The sequence below is a fragment of the Mytilus trossulus genome, chromosome 13, assembly GCF_036588685.1.
Source record: "Mytilus trossulus isolate FHL-02 chromosome 13, PNRI_Mtr1.1.1.hap1, whole genome shotgun sequence".
In the NCBI taxonomy this organism is placed as follows: Eukaryota; Metazoa; Mollusca; class Bivalvia; order Mytilida; family Mytilidae; genus Mytilus; species Mytilus trossulus.
The window spans coordinates 31,815,729-31,835,499 of NC_086385.1; the positions used below are offsets into that span (position 1 = coordinate 31,815,729).

Sequence of the window (19,771 nt, forward strand, 5' to 3'; positions counted from 1 at the left end):
TGGACTATTTAATAGCTTTGTTTCATGAGCAACACGACGGGTCCCATGCCTGGAGAATGATCTGCTTCCCCTTCCGGAGCACCTGAGATCACTCCTAATTTTTTGTGGGTCCGTGTTATTTTTTGTACCCCTTTTATGACATTTTGTTTACGCACCATTATCTATATAATGGAAATTGATGCGACAGTTGCAGAATTTAGAGGTTTAGCGCTAACAAATCAGACTATTCTATTGTCTACATTTGACAGTGCCTGTACCATCTAAGGAATATGACAGTTGTTGTCCATTCGTTTGCTATGTTTTATCATTTGATTTTGCTATTTGATTAGAGACTTTCCATTTTGAATTTTCCTCTGAATTCCGTATTATTTTGATTTTATTTTATGCTGCTCAATTGGAATATATCCAAATATCCTTTAATTTATCTGTGTAGGTTGTCTTGTTATATTTTCTTTATTCAGTTGCTGACTTATTGACATATATTCAAAATATCCTTTAATTTATATTTTAGATTGAAGAGAATAATCAGTGTCCTCTTTGATTTTTTTTTTATTAATATCTTGTTTCTACTTAATAGTGCAGGGAAGCACTTATCTCCTTTTGTACCAGATCCTACGCTTCTGAACTGAACACAAGATATATGCAGATTTAAAGTTCACTTGCAAGGTTGATTCTTATCGAAATATTCAGAACTTATAAATACTGCTAGATTACTTACCGAACCTCATTTTCCTTTTCTAAAGACAATGAAACTCCAATTTTTTTTAAGTTTAATTTTTCTTACAATAAGCCATGTCTACGGGAAACTGGAAAACGACGGAATTGATTTTAAAATTATCTATAAAGAAATGTTAGAATTGCGAGAAACCGTTCAGAAATTAGATAATGTCGTTCAGGAACAAAGTGCCCGGATATACGATCTTGAAACAACAGACATTATACAAAGAACCCATATTCAAAGTCTAATGAACGATAAGAAAACAGAAATAGAATATCGTCGGAAACTTGAACGTCGTTTGAAAGTGATTGAAAATAAGTGTGTAAGGCAACATTCCGATCCGAATGAATATGGCGTGAAACACAGTGATATTTTTCAACATGAACATGTGGATGACCAGGAAAATACGGATTATAAGAGTGGAATATATGGAATCGTTAAAGAAATGGTTAATCCGAAATCGAATGCTATTTCTCGGAAAGGTAAGATTTGAACTCCTTTATTTTGATAATATATTGATATAGAATATAACTGTTGATTATAGCCTTTAGCTAGTATGTTTGAAAAGTTAATAATAAAATAACATTCAACTGAAAATAAAAAGAAAAAAGAAAAGAAAATATAATGACACTTTGAACATGTTAAATTGTGTGATTAGCAATTTTTATATTAGTTTTAGTTTAAAATGTTATGTTCGTTGCACAAAGCGGCATAGCTCGGTCTTTATATTACTAGTGATTTTGTTAACTGATCTTTGTAAGTGGTCTCTCTCAGAATAATTGTAACAATTACAAAGAAGGGAAGCTTTCGGGATATTCAAAATATTTTTTATGGATAATTTCGGGCTGTTGATTGTATACTCGAATGCTTGTGATCGAGGTAAATGATCCAAATTTATGCATTTACTACACGTTTATCTTTTTCAGAACGAATACTTTTACAACCAGATAACATGGCCAGTGATGGACTTGTTGCGTTCTATTCCTACATGTCCCATTCGGAATATAACCCAAGTACCCATCATACATTGATATATGACATCTCCGTTACCAATGTAGGAAGCGGTTACAACCAAGTGACCGGAATTTTCACTGCACCAACAAGTGGGGTGTATGTGTTCATATGGGTTACCAGAGTGTATGATGGTGAACATCCTACCGAACTCATGATTAACAACGCGGTTTATGGAGTCACTTTTCTCCGAGCAAAAGGTGGCGATGATGGATCTGTAAGTGGGACCGTTGTGGCTAGCGTTACTAAAGGTGATTCGGTTTTTGTTCGCATCCATTCGTCATATGCTGGTGATGGACAAATTCATAGTAACGAACATGGTCGTCCATCATTTTCTGGCTGGCTTCTACGTTGAATTTCAAGGAATATGAATTTGTCGAAAAGAAACATTTTGAAATAAAATATTGAATTCAAGAATAGTTTCTGAAATAGTGTTTCTCAATGTATCCTTTTCTTGTGAATATATGTAGCCAATTTTCAATAGTATTGTTTTGATTCAATGAGTCCCCAATGCCCTTTTATTTTGAGTATATAATACAAATTAAATGTCAAACTTGGGTCGGCTACATAAAAGAAGAAGATGTAGTATATTTGCCATTAGGCAACCATTTTTCAAAAAAGAAAGGCGATAGATTCCGAAGTGATATTCAATCACATAAGTCAAAAACAAACTGATAATGACAAAGTAACATAGAGAAAAAACCGTCTGAAAGAAAAAAAAAAGTATACAAAACACAGCGGAATTTAAACACAGACTGGAGTAAAATAAAACAACAGTTAAACACAACATGATAATGCCAACCCACGGTGATGTGGTTCATAAATGTTTATCGTGTCTCGTTTTTTATAAAAATTAGACCGTTGGTTTTCCCGTTTGAATGGTTTTACACTAGTCACTTTCTTTACCCTTAATAGCTTGTAAGGCTACGTATTGGAGACAATAATTTGACCTATAATGGTTTACTTTAGAAAACGTAGCCGCTTGGATGGAGAGTTGTCTCATTGGAACTCATACAACATTGATTGAACAACACGAACCCAACCGAAAATCGTGATTGACATCAGGCGCTACCGAAGGGTCCGCTGATCTTGCACCGAACGTCAAAAGACCATATGACACAAATGTAAACAATAAGAGATTATTGTACGACATTCAACAATGAGCAAAGTCCATTATATAGTTGACCTTGAAAATATATATCCATTTTATTTTTCTTAAAAAAGGACAAATTCAATTGACATTGAAGAGCTATTTAATCTGTGCACAACGTGTAAAAAATTATTTCCTAAGATTCTTTGTTTAACTTGGAACTTTAAATACCGATAGTTATTTTACAGTGGAAATGGTTAAAAAATCCTTAACATGTTTATCACTTTCAACTTTTTATGCTTTGCATATGCAGAATTCCGTTTTTGAACTGTATAGAACCAGTCTTCAATTAACAAGGGAAGCAACTTGTTTCAAAAGTGGGTAATAACAGAATCAAATTGGTAATTTGCAAATGGACTATAAGATAATGAATTTTTCAACAGTATTTCTCTCCGCGTTGTAATCAGAAAAATCAGGACTGATATGCATATTACCACTTATGCAAAGATTTCCAATCGTAGTACTGATTTATCGTAGCATATGTAGAAAAATCCGTCTGTTTAGAACTAATCTTAACTAAATTAGTTCTATGCAAATCAGCCCAAAGTTAAAGCATTGGCATTGTTATCTAAAGTTACGGGCGTCGTGACACATTTAAAGTTGTATGCATGTGCACTATACATGATCAGTGTGATTAGAGTAATTGTTCATATTACATATTATTGGTGTATAATGCATTCATCAAAGTTTTAAGAGTTCATCAAAACAAATTCTTCATCGTATAATTAATTTTATGTGAAAAATCTATCCTGTTTAATGCCACTTGCACAAGTACTTGTTTGTATTTCAAATAATACAAGGAAAAAATAATAAAAAGGCCACATAAATATAGATGTCTTTTTTAGCCACGGCGTTGTCTGTTAATTTTCTTATTCATCCACGGCCTTGTCTATTTTTTTCTTTTTTAGCCACGACGTTGACTGTCTATTTTCTTTTTTATCCACGGCCTTGTCTATTTTCTTTTCTATTTTTACCACGCCGTTGTCTGTTTATGATTCTGTTTTAGCCACAGCGTTGTCTGTTTTTTTTTTTAGTCATGACCTTGTCTACTTTTTTTCTATTTTTGCCACGGCGTTGTCTATTTGTTTTTCTTTTTTAGCCACGACGTTGTCTGTTTATTTTTTTTCATCAACGGCCTTGTCTATTTTTTTTCTATTTTTGCCACGGCGTTGTCTATTTGTTTTTCTTTTTTAGCCACGACGTTGTCTGTTTATTTTTTTTCATCCACGGCCTTGTCTATTTTTTTTCTGTTTTAGCCATGGCGTTGTCTGTTTATTTTCTTTTTTATTCACGGCCTTGTCTATTTTTTCTATTTTTGCCACGGCGTTGTCTGTTTATGTTTCGGTTTTAGTCACGGCGTTGTCTGTTTATTTTCTTTTTTTATCCACGACGTTGTTTGTTTATTTTCTATCTATAAGTTTGAATGGTCCTCTGTATGGTATCTTACGCCCTTCATTTATAGTATACGGACATTTCAAACGTTACTAGTTTCTGCATTATGATGTAAAGAAATGAGGACATATAATGAACACGCAAACATTGCAGCTGTGTTCATATACACATTTTCCCTTTGAATTTGCTTATAGTTACTTCACACCAAAAGTGACAGTTTTAAAATCTTTGATAAATACGAATCGATGTAGTTTTTGGACAATATTTTTGATATTTTTCTGCAGTCCCATTTTTTTTATTCTAATTATAGCTCTTTTTTTTTTCTTTAATATTTGATGTTTTCTTACGATATGAAGATAACAGTAGTTTACTTATATTTCCGTACTATCTTCTTTACAATTTTCCAAAATTTTTTAAGACATTTTTGCTCATCTCTTCATTCCAACTGTATAATATGATATATTAAGATTCTTCCTGAATTTATTTACACTCTTTATAATGTGAAATATATTTTTAAGTGTCACATCCTATCATCCAGTTGTTTTATTTAGTGTGGAGAACTTGATGTATTGTTATTGTGTAACATTTAGTTTTTGACCTCATTCTTGATTTCTTTTTTTTTCTTGAAGAAAACTTATAGATTTAGAATTTAGTTTTTTTTCAGCAGTTATTCAGTTATAATCTAATAAGGAGTTATGACAGGTCAGAGTGATGACTCTCGCTTTAAAAGGACAACGATGTGTTTATATCATTTCTTTTGAAAAAAGAAATAAGAAAAAATACTTTCTCTGTCTAAATTTAACCAAAAACTCTTTACAGACCACATGAGATCAAAGAAAGCCACAACACTTTTCATTCTTTTAGTGAATATCTTTACTGCAGACGCTAATTTTTTTTTATTCTTACAGAATGGCGGACAGTAAATTCTGTGCTGATTGTCAGCGCAGTGATGAAGACATTACAGCTGTATGTTGGTGCAGTGACTGCTGTGAACTTGTATGTAAGGCGTGTTCCAGAGTTCACACAAGGTAATACATGTACCAACGCAAGAGATACAACAATTGAGTTCATCACTTCTTACATTGTCCAAGAACTGCGACAATCATCCAGATCAAAAGATTGCACTGAACTGCTGTCAACATGACAAGGTAGTCTGCGTATCATGTGTTCCGGTTTCACATCAGAATTGCATGTCTACAATTCAGTTGAAAAAGCTGCTAGAGGCGTGAAAGATGGTACCGCTATTTCTGATCTAGAGAGAAGAATTTCAAACCTATGTCTATTTACAGAGAACAGACGGTGTCAAAGTGAGAAAACACTTGTAGATTTGGAAGAAAGTCGTACCAAAATAAAGACAAGGGTGTCCGAAATCAAACGGAAAGTCATTGCTCATTTAGATACGTTACAAGCAGAGATACATAAAGATTTTGATTCTAAGTATAACAGTTGTACTGAGAGCGTGTCCCGAAATAAAAATAGCATACAATCCAGCGCAGACTCGCTGTCTACGTGGCAACGTGATCTAAATTTACTGAAGCAACTTACATCAGAAGTTCATTTATTCCAGGTGGTAAAATTTCTAGATGCAAAAGCTTACCAGAAAGAATTAGAAATCAGAGAAATCCAAACAGCTACTGTTCCGATACTTAAATATAATCCGTCAGAATTTGAGTCGAAAATTAAGAACCTAGTCCAAGACTTGGGTACAATAACGATAGAAAATGTCCAAGTCCAAATGCCTGTACTAGATATTGAACAACAAGGTCAATTTATAGTGAAAGACGAAAGAAAGTTATCACTGACACATTCATTCCCGACCACGAAATTAGATGATGGAGTACGTATCTTAAGTGGATGCTTTATTCCTGATGATAGGTTACTTCTCTGTCAATACAGACTTTATGTTTGTAAACCTGATGGATCGGACTCCAACGTGATTAAATTGGATTATACACCACACAATAACAGCTTATATGACAAAACCCATGCTGTAGTATCTGGTGGTGATGCAGGTATCCAGATCATAGATCTTACAACATTGAAGCCTGGAAGGATAATTAAAGTTGAAGGAAATTGTACTGGAATCACCTGTGTAAAGGATAAGATCTGGGTAAAAAATAAATCTCACACTCTAACTATAGTGGATATCAATGGTAAAGTTCTTAAAGTAATACAAACAATATTTGATACTAAGAACATCTGTACCAATCAAGATGGTGATGTCTATTGTACTGACTTTATAAGTAGTAAAGTATTCTTAGTTTCTTCGGACGGAAAAGAACGTGAGATATACAACAGTCCTGACCTACAATATGCAACTAGTGTAGCTGTAGATGACCGTTGGGATGTGTTTGTAGCAGCATGTCTATCAAACGACATACATAAAATATATAATGGTGGACAGAAACATGACATTGTCTTAACAGCAGACGATGGTATCAATGAACCGTTGGATGTATCTTTCAACAATGAAACAAAAGAACTGCTAGTCTTAAACGACCGTGGTAGATCTATCAATATCTATAAAACCCAATGAACACTGGCTATTGAACACTGACATGACTGTGATATTTGGTTATTAGCCGAAAGATAAACAATAAGTTTTTATATCTTAATGACAAACTGATTTATATAACCTAGTTTTCTAATGTTGCTTGAAACTTTGTTAGATTTAGCTTTATTGACAAGTGAAACCATACCAAGAGTGATCCAATACCTATTTAAATATGAAGTGTAATGAATATGAGACTTTTTAATAAATAATGACAACTTCAAAAGTATATTGATAGTTTTTTTGTACTAGTCGGTAGTAACTTTTCAAACTTGCACAAAGAGGAAGAGAAGAGCACTATAAAGATGGGTATGCACATTTTGATCACACTTTCTTTTTTAGTTGAAGACCAAAATTGTGAGTCAGTAGTTTGAGACTTCTATAAAAAGAACAAATATTTAAAAAACCTTGGTAATGGTAATTTTACTGCATGCATAATGCGCACCTGCCTTACAAAGTAATACATTTGATATCTTCAATGAGTCTTTTCCAAAGTTTATAGGTCAAAGCATAGTTTTTGATACGGAGCCTTGGCTCAAATCGAACAGCAAGCTATAAAGAGGCACAAAAATGACTAGTGTAAAAAAGTTCAAACGGGACTACCAACGGTCTACGCTATATATAATTGAGAAACACTTATGAACCACATCAACAAACGACAAATACTGAACATCAGATTCCTGTTATATACGAATAGAAGTTGATCAATAATTAAGAATTGAATTCTTTCTTTTTATAACTTTATTTTGGCGTAAAATCGTAAGTCAAAGCATATTTGGTATGAAAGGCGGAAACTAAAATAATGGAATCGTATGAAACGTTTTTGCAATGTTCTAATGATTTAATATAACTTATAAATAATTCTAAAATTGATTAAAATGAAAAGAGTGAACGATGTGGTTTTTTTTATTTTTGTATTTCATGTCTTTGTTTTGGAATGAAGTGTGACCTACATGTTATCTGACCTAGTTCACATTTTGGTTTAGATGCCTGCTGAAGCCCGACTATAGGTATGGATTTATTTTGCTGTATTGAAGGCCCATTTGGGACCATCTGTTTTTTTTTTATTTTGGTCGGGTTGTTGTTGTTTTTACGCATTTCCAATTCTCAATTTTATCTTGACAAATAAACTATAATAAATTTAGAATGAAGTACGAAACATTTCGATAACATGCACCACTCGAATCTGCGCATGCCTGTTATTTTTTTGATAAGCGAACTTCCAGTCTTGACAATTATAGACTATTTTTATAATACTGACTTTTGACTCCGCAGTTGATATCTTTTGAACAGGTAATCGACTTCGCCGGTTGGACATTCTGGTACTTTTTTAAGTAAGAGTAACGTAAAAATGTAAAATCAACCGTTCAATCGGTACATATTTATTAGAATTGGGTAAACAACTCAATCCCCCCTCACCCCCCCCCCCCCCCCCCCCCCAAAGAAAAAGAAATAATTAAATGAAAAAAATGTACCGATTATGTATTTGATTATACTTCTTTAGGTAGCTCTTACCTGACCGAGTATCAGGATGTCCTACCACAGCGATGGTAACCTGTCGAAAAGTCATACAATCTGATGTCAAAAGTCGGTAATATGAAAAAAATCAGTCTATTGAAGAGTGATATTGTCAATTTTGTGCTTAAAATGTTACTGAAGTTATTAAATTACTTTGAAAGCTACATTTGAATCTTTATTTCAGAGAAAGATAACCAAGTATACATCTTCAAAACTTGCCAGAAATTTTCTATCAAAATAAAATGCAAATATTACTATCATATTTATAAAACCGATCAAAATTATCAATTAAATAAATATTACGAGCCGCGACAAGGTCGAATTGTTGTAATTTCTATGTAAATATCAAGTCACATATTTAGATCTGTATCAACGATATTCAATCATTATATGACGAAGCATTTTTTCAAACTATCTACCTGTATTATACCTGTTCTAAGTGTACCCACAACTATTACAAGAAGATCTGCGTATAAGGAAAACTAAAAAGAAAGGCAAAGATGGGCGTGAGAGTTCATGTTGAATATTGGTATGTTATTGTTTTCATTCATATTTATTTTTGTAATGTAATTGGTTTTTATTCACATTTATTATTTGATTTTTTTTTAAATAAACGGAATCAGCTGTGATATCGATTTTTTCATTATTTAGTTTCAGGTGAATTTCAATTTAGTTTAGGTAGACCGCTTGCTTTGTGTTTGCTCAACGTCAAACGCAAATATTTTCTTATTCTTCTGGGCAAGGTTTTGATAGATAATACTTCCCTACACTCAAACAGATAAATAAATTAAAAACAAGCAATATACATAATCCCGGGAATTGAATCTACATCTGGGTCTTGAAAATGTACGTAGGTCCTATTGCAAAAATCAAATGATTTTTATACTTGAGGTAATCGTATGATAGGTCAAAATGTACAACTGATAAAAATGTCAAAGCTTACATGTATGTACTGGTATCATTTGAATAAATAAAGAAAGAAGTGTGTGTTACTGTTTGGATTAAGCAACAATTATAGTAACAATGCGAGTATTCATTTGTATGTTTCGGAAATAAGTGCGGCATCTGTTGTCTCTTTGAAACATTACTCATTTCCATTTTCTAATAATTCTATCTATATTTCAAAAATATTATTTATCAAATTTAAGTCGTTTAACTTGAATATCAATTTATCATAGAATCAATAGCGTATTTGGCTTGTTTATAAGTACAAGCACATACAAATGGAAAACTTTCATAAATATCGATATATAATGCATGACCTAGACTTCTTTTGTAATTAAGTAATTTTTAAAGGTACATTATACATTAAACACATAGTATATGATCTATTATAAAATGGTCTGTGAACATATAAAGGATTATTCAGTTAATCATGACACAGCAAGTTTTTAATTTCGAAAATAATACATGAATAGGAAGTAATTCTATATTTTATATTTATATGTTCCCCGACATGATAACACCCTCAGGGTTACAATCAATTAATCGATCTTCCGACCTGCAGTAAAGCGACAACAGCATCCCCTTTATATGGGGAATTGAAAATCCGATGCCTCGTGTATAGATAGTGCAACGCTCACTGCACGTATTGAAACTAAAGAACTTCTTGGGGCCTATTGTAAGGCTAGATATTTGTTTCCATCCAAATATATCCTCTTGTTCCGTTGGCCGTCCGAATTTTTCGCATTTTTATCCCAACCAACCTCTGTCACTGGGCTAAAGCATTTTAACATGTATAAATATGTCTTCGTTCCAACATACATGAATTGTTTGCTACTGGACGTAACAAAATATTAATCAATAATTCATTAACATGGGCTACTTTTACATGTAGTGACTTGGATATAGAGTTTTCTCATTGCCATTCATACCTCATCTTCTTATATCTACATAATGATTTAAATGGAAAATCCAGAACTTTAAGTTTAGTCTATAAAATATTTTCAAGTTCTAATTATTTACATAACATTTGAAACAATTATACATATTTTTAAAATTTTTACAAATAAAACCTGAATGGGAAGTCATTCTATATTTTTTATTTTAAATTTCTAATTTTATTCAAAATACATGTTAGAACATTATTAGGGGGGTTAAGACATGTTGTCATATCTGTGTCTTCTCCCGACAATCAGGCATCGTGGTGACTAAGTGGTTTAGAAGCTATACCACTAGGCTGTGAACACTCAGGTTGTGAATCCGTACATGGCAGATGTTTTCGATTCCAATTTAAATTGGCAAGAATTTTATGCTGAGGGTCCGTGGTTCTCTTCAATTTACCCCCCCCCCCTTTTTTTCCCCTTTTCTCCTTATAAAAACAGCTGGATGCTACGAAATAGCCAATAAGTGCTTAAATTGGTAATAATTTTAGCAATCTTCCGACCGGCAATAAAGCGGAAATAATTGAAAGATCTTGAAAAGTTAAATCCGATGGCTCTTGTATATAGTATGAACCGTTTTACAACTCTGAGGGATCCGAAGGTAGCCTGTTGCGTGGCTGAATTGCTGTATCTATCCAATACAGTAAACCAACTAATTTTAGCGGGCGATTTGTTCTCGTGACGTTCGTCAGTAAAATCATTACTCTGATATTAATCGCGGCAAATATGTAAAAATAGGATCTTTCATTATTTGACTACATCAAGTAGTTTGAAAATCGTCAAATTAAACCGTTGCGTTGTGAACTTGAAAGATCTAACGCGAAAAAAAAGTATCCGCGAAAATAGTTGGTTACAAGCACACCCTCTTGTTCCAGTGGAAGCCTTTCATCGCGATTCACATATGCAACATGACTTATTCATTGTTAATTTGCTTTCATCCTGAACATGTACGAAATATTTGCCACTGGTGAATCAATCGTTCATTGAAATGAACCACACATTTATGGAAAATGCAGAGCTGTAACTGTAAAGTGTAATCTATAAAATATCTTCATTTTCTAATTCTTATTTGATTTGATTTAAGATTTTTAATATCATATTTATCATGAAAACAATGTATGGAAGTAATATTTTGCGAACGCATATGAAAATATTGCCATTTTTTTCTGATTAAAAAAGTAATGATTTCCTTATTATATTTATTAACTTCATGCACTGACAACAATGAGATATTTTTATCTCCATTTTAAAAATACTTATGAAAACATGTATGTTAACATCTCATTTCATATATTTTACAGTAGCGGGTGAGGTTACGCAGGCAAGTATGAGGCGCTTCGTGGGCGCATCCTTGCCGAGGTACCTGGTGCTGACGTCGTAGGGTCAAAGGGTCGCAGAAGTACGTATAGTTTACAATATAGAAATATAGGAAAATATATATGACAAAAATTATATACAGTGAAACCTGTCTTAACCAGACTATGTTTTAAGTCAAGTCATATAAAGTTTTATTTGTAATGAACCTGATTATAAAACCAAACTTCTACCAGAACCGAACACACTCTCAAGTCCCGAAGCGGTTGGGTTCAGAAAGGTTTCACTTTCCCTTAGATTTACAATCATGCAATGTCCGGAGATGTGAAGTGCAAGACAAAATCCTAGACCTAAGCAATTATTCTTGGAATTTTACACAAAAGGTTTCTTGATATTTTTGGTTTTGTTCTGTCAAATATTGACAAATTGCTTAAAGGCGTTCTCCTTCATTTTGTTTGCAAGACGAGATATTCCGTTGGTGCAGACATAATAAACTTACTAAACTAGAATGATAACGACGTAAACTATAAAATACAACTTGCGAAGAAAACAAAATAAAACAGACACGAACCAACAACAACCACTGAACTGGAAACTCCTGGCTTGTGACATGCACTTAAAACATTATTGTGGAGTTAATATCAAAAAGAAGATGTGGTATTGTTGCCAATGAGACAACTGTCCATAACAGACCAAAATGACACAGAAATTTACAACAATAGGTCACCGTACGGCCTTCAACAATGAGCAAAGCCCATACCGCATAGTTAGCCCCGAATTGACAATGTAAAACCATTCAAACGAGAAAATTAACAGCCTTATGTATGTAAAAAAAATAATCACGTTATTGTGAGCACTCAACCCTCTCCCTAACCTGACAAATATTTCAAGTATATCTTGAACGTACATGAATTAAGTATTAGATCAATTATCAAATGTTTTGCAATTTTGCATCCGATGCTTCATGTAAAGAGAGTACCACAGTCTTTGCACGTTTAGAACCCTTGCAACAACTCTTTGAGGGGTCAGTAAGTGGCCTGTTGCAAGGCAAAATGTCTATCACTAGGCTGTCCAATATACTCTCATTTTCTAGTGCCAGTCCAAATTTCCCTGACCAGCTTCCCAGATGTGAGTAAAAGTTCATGCAAATTAAGACAAACAATTGTCTTTTCAGACTTTTAGACTTTTCTAGTGATTGTGACCTATAATTGTAAACCTCGAATTATATGTCAGTTACCTTAGTCTCTGGTGGAGAGGGGTTTTACTGGCAAACATAACACACTTTTTTTATTTCTCTAATTCTATGGAAATATATATCCCTTTCAGAACCCAATTGCAAACACAATTTAATCAATTTATTGTTGCCTGTGATCTCAGATGATGATTGGCTGAGTGAAATGGTCACAATCTAAGTATGGGCCGTAACTACATATGAGGCAGGGGAGGCAGCCTCCCCTGCCTTTTTTACACCAAAATTTATTTTTGAAGTTATAAAATGACATATTGACAATATATACCCGAAGAACTTGAAATTATATTATAAACAACACAAGTTTACAGTTTTAACAGTGTTATCACGATACGTGATATATCTGTCATTTTCCGGAATTTTTAACGAAAGTGAACCGTTTCAGTATTTTTTTCGTGTGACCGTCCGTCTGTTATTCAGTATTCATTTGAGAACACATATGAAACTTTGCTTTCGACAATTTTGAATAAAACTTAACTATTCACATTTATTTAGGGGCTCCATTAAGCAGAGGAAGTTCCCTTTGTATTGTGAATCTCCTATGATATCGGAAATTCGTTACCGGCTGAATCAGCTGTTGGGTCATTTTTTCAACGTCTCCCGGCCGATCGTACGAGAACATTATGGCCAATCCCTTAGTAGTTATAAACACTCCCATTCGTTAAAGCAGAGAATTTCTAAACTAAGTATATACTACTTTAGAAAGTCCCTGGTTGTAGCTATATACATGTCTGTTCAGCTTTCAAGTCCTTTCAACAATATTGAAATTCAAGGTCCTCGACAAAAAAAAATATCTTGCTTTCTATGATCTTGCTTTATATGTTTTTTTAGCTTTACAAGTTTGATTTCTAACAAAAATATCTTTAAATACAGATAATAATTGTTGTATAAAAATTGCTTCAAGGATCCAGCAATACTGATGTTTCTTAAAGTAAGGAAATCGAAGGTAAACGGGTGATGTTTAGCCATATTGAGAACAAAATCTGCGGTCACAATTTATTTAATGTTAAAAATTATAGGTCAAAATACGGCCTTCAAGACGGAGCCTTGGCTCACCCCGAACAGCAATTTCAGTTTGTTTTTGCATAAAAATTGTTTCCAGGTTCAAGCAATACTGGTGTTCTTAAAGTAAGTTAATCGAAGGAAAACGGGTCATTTTTAGCCATTTTATCAGCGGCCCCAAACCCCTGTCTCTCCTGAATTCGAACCGTAGTTACGGCCCTGACCTTTCTCAGCTACCTGATATTATCAAAATGTTCTAATAGCAATTGACAACTTCGTGGAAAGTACAAGGCACTCAAAGGGGATTTTTAGTTTAGAAATTTTATCTTTTAATCATTAGAGAAACTGAACATAAGATAGTAACGTGTGGATTATCGGATTTATCAAATCTCGATAGTTTTAATTTATCATAAACTTTTTAGTCCAAGGCTCGGGGAGGACTTTAAATTTGATAATTTATCTACATGTATCACGATTTGATAAATCTGATAACTCACTTTCATCAATGTAATACTCTAAATTTATACACATGATATATATATTTTTTTATTTTTCTTTAGCTTCATTTGAAATTACGATCAATGATAAAGAGTTTTTTTTCTAAACTGAAGTTGAAAGGTTGGCCAATCGAAGAGGATGTAAGTTAGATTTCTTTTATCATGTTTAGTAGTCCAAGTTTGTGTGAAATAATTTTTAGCGTTGGACTTCACTGGTCCGTATGATTAAAATATTTGGTAGCCTTAGATATAAATAAAAACTGAATATAGGTAAACCGATAGAATTAGGAACTGAAGTCATGTAAAAGAGAGTCAAAATATACCAAAGAGAATATTCAATAACGAAAAACGATGAACAGAGTGAGACTAACAGTACTTGTTATTCAAATCAGAGAGAACCGAAAACCGAGTAACACGAATACATGCAATAACAAGGATGGTCGCAAGCACTTCAGACGGGTAAGCAGATCCTGTAGCTCCACATGCAAATGTCCTGTAGATTACAGATGATTTTATGCACTAATGTCTTGGCCATTTACAGTCTTTTCATTCTATTCCCGATTTAAAAAAAATACGTAAATGTAATTGTCACCAAAAAATCTATATCAAATATTTATCTAGATTGGCCAGAATAATGAGCTAGCTTAATTGATACTTGTTAGCCATGGACATATGAATAAATATATTTAAAAAATCAGAAATAATTTTGATTGTTACAGAAAAAAAAATGGATTTCAATGTTCACTGTCTTCTAAAGGAATAGACCAATTAGAAAGCATCAGACGAAAAAAATGCCACACATAGAAAAACGTGACTAAATACATTATTTGCATACAAAAAAGACGCATAATGGCAGTTCTGCAATGTTGCTTTTCGTTTCACAAGTAACCCTCTTTAAACATATCCATCAGTCTATACACAAACAGTTGAACGGTAGTAAAAAAGACGCATAATGGCAGTTCTGCATTGTTGCTTTTCGTTTTACAAGTAACCCTCTTTAAACATATCCATCAGTCTATACACAAACAGTTGAACGGTAGCTGAACATTTAACAAGTATAAAACGTATTTACACTTTTGGTATTTAGCTGAATCTTGCCTCTGAATGACCTAAGATCTACTCCGAATCAACTTTTGACGTCAAGCAACAATAACTTTTAAATTGTGACGTCAAATATTTAAAATTATGATGTCAAAGTTTACGGGAACCTGTTTGATTTTACGTAATGGCGGACAAATTTCCATACAAGTGTATCATGTAAATACGTCTATTAGTGTATATATATAAAGATTGTATGTGAGATGATATAAAACTATTCAACTGATGCATTCATTGCAATTTGATTTTATTTTCTGTGTTTTAACACCACTTTTGTGTTATTTCGTGGAGGCCAGTTTTTATTTGTGGAGGAAGCCGGAGTGTCTAGAAAAAAACAACCGGTCTTCGATAGGAACACTGACAATCCTAGTCAGTCAATTAAGATTGAAGTGGAGTGCATCTTATTGCAATTTGAATAAAACAAAACAAAAACTCATCATTTCAGAGCACAATAAAAATATCCCTCCGTTTTTAAGGAGTTCTTGTTGTCTTTTTTTTTCTGTTTTAAAATGTTTTGTGTCCGGCCTTTGTGTTGTTTTTTGCCATAATATGGTTAATTTGTTTTTGACTTTTAAGATTAAATTTCCCTTTGACATGTTTGCCTCTCTTTATCAATAAATTGCTGAAATACGACTTATATTTTTTTTATGTTTCAGCTGATTGAGGTTATACGGCAAGCTGATCGTGGCATGGAACCAAAAGAATTATCAACGTGCAGGAAAGCTAGTTGTGTCATTTGTTAAACCGGGGTGTGATTAAAAAGACGGACATCAAAATATTTGTAAAATGTAAAACAAAAATTTTACTCGCATTTGCCATTTATGTAGCTCATTGAAGAAATAAAATGTAAAAACCAAAGACTTCAACAACCGAAATAAAAAAAGTGGAACTCTTAATAAAAAAAACAACAACAGAAAATTTAATATTTAATCGTTTTATACTAAACTGAAACTTTACGATACAAGGCAATAATTGTGTTTAAAATAAATTAGTTGAAGGCTATGGGGAAATAAATTATTTTGATAAGTGATAAAGTAGTATTTTAAAATGAAGCAGACAAAAATAGGAAAAAAATAAAATATCAATTTATCCGTGAATATCTTTTATTTACCTTAAAAATTTAAAAATATTCAGTTACTTATAGTAGAGAAATAGGTTGGTGATAATTTAAGTAAACAACCACCACATTAAACAAAACTAGAATTAGTTCAAAATCTGAGCAAGACGAAAACATTCGTCATTAAAGCTGAAAGTAAAATTAATGAAATGTTCGACAATCTTTTTGAATCGCCATGGTTAAAGTTTTTAAGGAACGTTTTTAATGATACTGGCTTTTCCTATATTTGGACAACTCAGCTTTTTCCTAGCGCAGATTGGCTTATCCCTTCGATAAAGATGCGCCTACATGATCAATTTAGACAAGAATGGCATTCACTTATGTTAAATTCACCAAAATCTATAAATTATAGATTATTTAAGGAGACATTTCAGTTTGAATGTTTTTTAAATATATTGGAAGATAAAGATATATATACGCTGTGTAAGTTTAGAACCACAAATCATAGACTTCCTATAGAAACAGGACGGTGAAATGGTATAGAAAGGGAAAATAGAAAATGTTTGAAATGTAATAACAACTGTATTGGTGATGAATATCATTATATTCTTGAATGTAAATTATTTGAAAATGACAGAAAAAAACTAATTGATAAAAATTTGTGGCAAAGGCCAAATATTTTGAAATCCAAAGAAGTAATGAGTTGTAATAACAGGTTTAAATTAGAAAAACTATGTAGATTTATACGCCAAATAAATAAATCATTTGTTCTCTAGGCAATAGCATACTCCCTATTTTGTATATTCTGTACATACTGATACATGTGTATGTGTGTATTTAACGATAGTTAGTGTATGTTTGTGTGTATGAATGTCTATGTATAAGATGTTATTATAAATAAGTTTGTTTTCATTGCTATATGTATGTATATCTCTGTACCGTTGTACCTTATGGTTTTTGAGAATAAAGATTATTCATATTAATAAAAAGTAGAGTACACCGTTCATATTTTTGATTTTTTGAAGCTATCATTTAATCAATAAATGAAAACAGTGGTAAAAAGCGATGCAGCCACAGTTTGATGTACACTTGAAGGATGATAGGTTTCTTAATCAATCACCAATAAGATCGTTCTGTATTGAAACTAAAAATTATTAAAGACATTAAAATTGAAAGTATTTGTGTTTGTTTCTTTAGTTATATTATGTTTAGCGTTGATTGCGTCTGTTCTGTAATGTTGAATAATGCGTCTGTTTAATATATGGTTCTGTAATATTGAGTACTGCGTCTGTTTGATTAAAAGTTCTGCTTTTTTTTATCATTATACCAGAAGAACATAAATGACGATAAAGGGGGGAAACACATGTACCATAGTGCAAATACAATATTAGCTGATGAATATGTTGACGAAAGACAGACTTCTACGTAGACAAACAATAACAGTCTTAAGACGAGGAGACACATAATTGTCGACAAAGCACTACAAACAACATCGTAAATAACTCCCCCCCCCCAAAAAAAATTCCAACACAACAAAACAAAACAAAAAAAACAGGGATGAACTCATGATCAGCTGCTGTGGAAAGGTTTGGGAACGGTTGGGAACTTTAGGTCAAATGATGACACTCATTAAAATGACAAGTTACCAATTAGGATTCATATGGGCATACGAAATGACATACATTCTATTGGCCTGTCGAGCTGTAAACAAGCATCTAGCAAAGCTAAGTCCAATCGGAAGACATTCTCACTATGGAAGACCGATTAGCTGTCAGGACAGTGGATGGTTTTTGACTAATTTCTATCAAGGAACCAGTTCGAACACGGTATGAGAGGTTGATTACATGTAACACGTTTTCAATTCATTTGAATTCAAAAATAAATCAAGTAAAGTTATCACCCCTTAATATGTCTAGTTGTAATTTTCTCAATTATTAAACAATTGAAACATATTAAACCAATTACACTCAAAAAGTGAATAGAATGGTTAACAACCAGTTTGCAAATGACAGCAAATTAACGTCCAGTTCCTTTATGAAGATTAAACTGCAAGTAATTAATTGGAAAAATACCACAGCATAAACAATTTGTATTGATATAATTTGATTCACGTCCAATAAAATGTTTTGCTCCTCTCCTAATGAATTGTAACTGAAGGTGAGGGTGCCCATCATATACTGGTAAGCAGTGGTGTTCTCCTGAATAGATAGATTTGTTCATTCAAAGTCTTGACGGAGCAGAACATAAGCACTGCCTGTACCAGACACCGCTATTATGTATCTCTTGTTCGGCTGTTAATTGTGCAAGGACATATCCATTACATCAGCTTCTAAGAAGGGAACCAAAGAGTAGGTAGGCAAGAGAGATTGTGAGGAAGCGAGAGTGGGAGAGAGTGGGACAAAGCTAGAGAGCAAAAAATTAGGAGAGTGGTACAGAGCTAGTGAGCCAAAATATGAGAGTGTTAGAGTGTTTGAGTGGGAGAGAGTGATAGTGCGAGAGACCGAGAGAGCGAGAGTGGGAGAGAGCGAGATTGGTAGAGAGCGATAGTGGGAGAAAGCGAGAGATTGCGCGAGAGTGGGAGAGCGGGGTAGCGAGAGTGGGAGAGTGGGAGTGTGGGGATGAGAGAATGTGAGGCTGGCTTAGAGAGCGAGGATGTAAGAGTGAAGACGAGAAGGAGAGACACAATCACTAATAACGACATCTCTTTCTTCGTTTTTGCTTTAAGAATATATTTTCATCATTTTACCCATTTTGAAACACAAAACGCATGTAAAGTTATTGACGGAAACTTTAAACGGAGAATATGAGAAGTCCTTGCGCACGCAAAACTCATGATACGCATAGATTGTGTCTTAATCTTTAGGTGACAATACATGTTGTTTACCACAGCTGTACTTTCTTTTTTTCTATTGTTTTGAGTTGAGCTACTGTTTAAAGGGACCAACTTGTAGGATATTTTTAATGTAAAGATAGTTTATTCACAAAACAATTTTCATACTTGATGAAAATAAGTCTTTCCTTGCGTTTGCTTTTGTTTTACCTATTTCAGTCTTTCCTTGCCTTTTCTGTTGTTTTACCTATTTCAGTCTTTCCTTGCTTTTTATTTTGTTTTACCTATTTCGACGTGTTAAACGATGTTTTAAGTAAGATATAAGCATCTAACAATCCATTCTGTATAATATTGAAAATAATAAACTGTTATTGGCTTATATCCCTTACTTAATTATCTGGCCTTTTATCAAATTTCACAAAAACAATCGAAATGATATACATGTATTTCATTCATATGTGTAATTAGCAAAGTGGAAACTGGCATTTGAAAAACCTAATG

General features: G+C 33.1%; 1 long non-coding RNA gene across 1 annotated transcript in view; it reads left to right on the plus strand.

Moving 5' to 3' along the window:
• Positions 1-16,301, plus strand: part of LOC134695396 (uncharacterized) — a 50,921-nt gene extending 34,620 nt beyond the window's left edge. Inside the window, exons 2-4 of the long non-coding RNA XR_010102746.1 lie at positions 11,525-11,622; positions 14,349-14,426; positions 16,040-16,301. This is a non-coding gene — a long non-coding RNA (uncharacterized LOC134695396). The remainder of the gene's footprint in view (positions 1-11,524; positions 11,623-14,348; positions 14,427-16,039) is intronic.
• Positions 16,302-19,771: the final 3,470 nt, after the last annotated feature.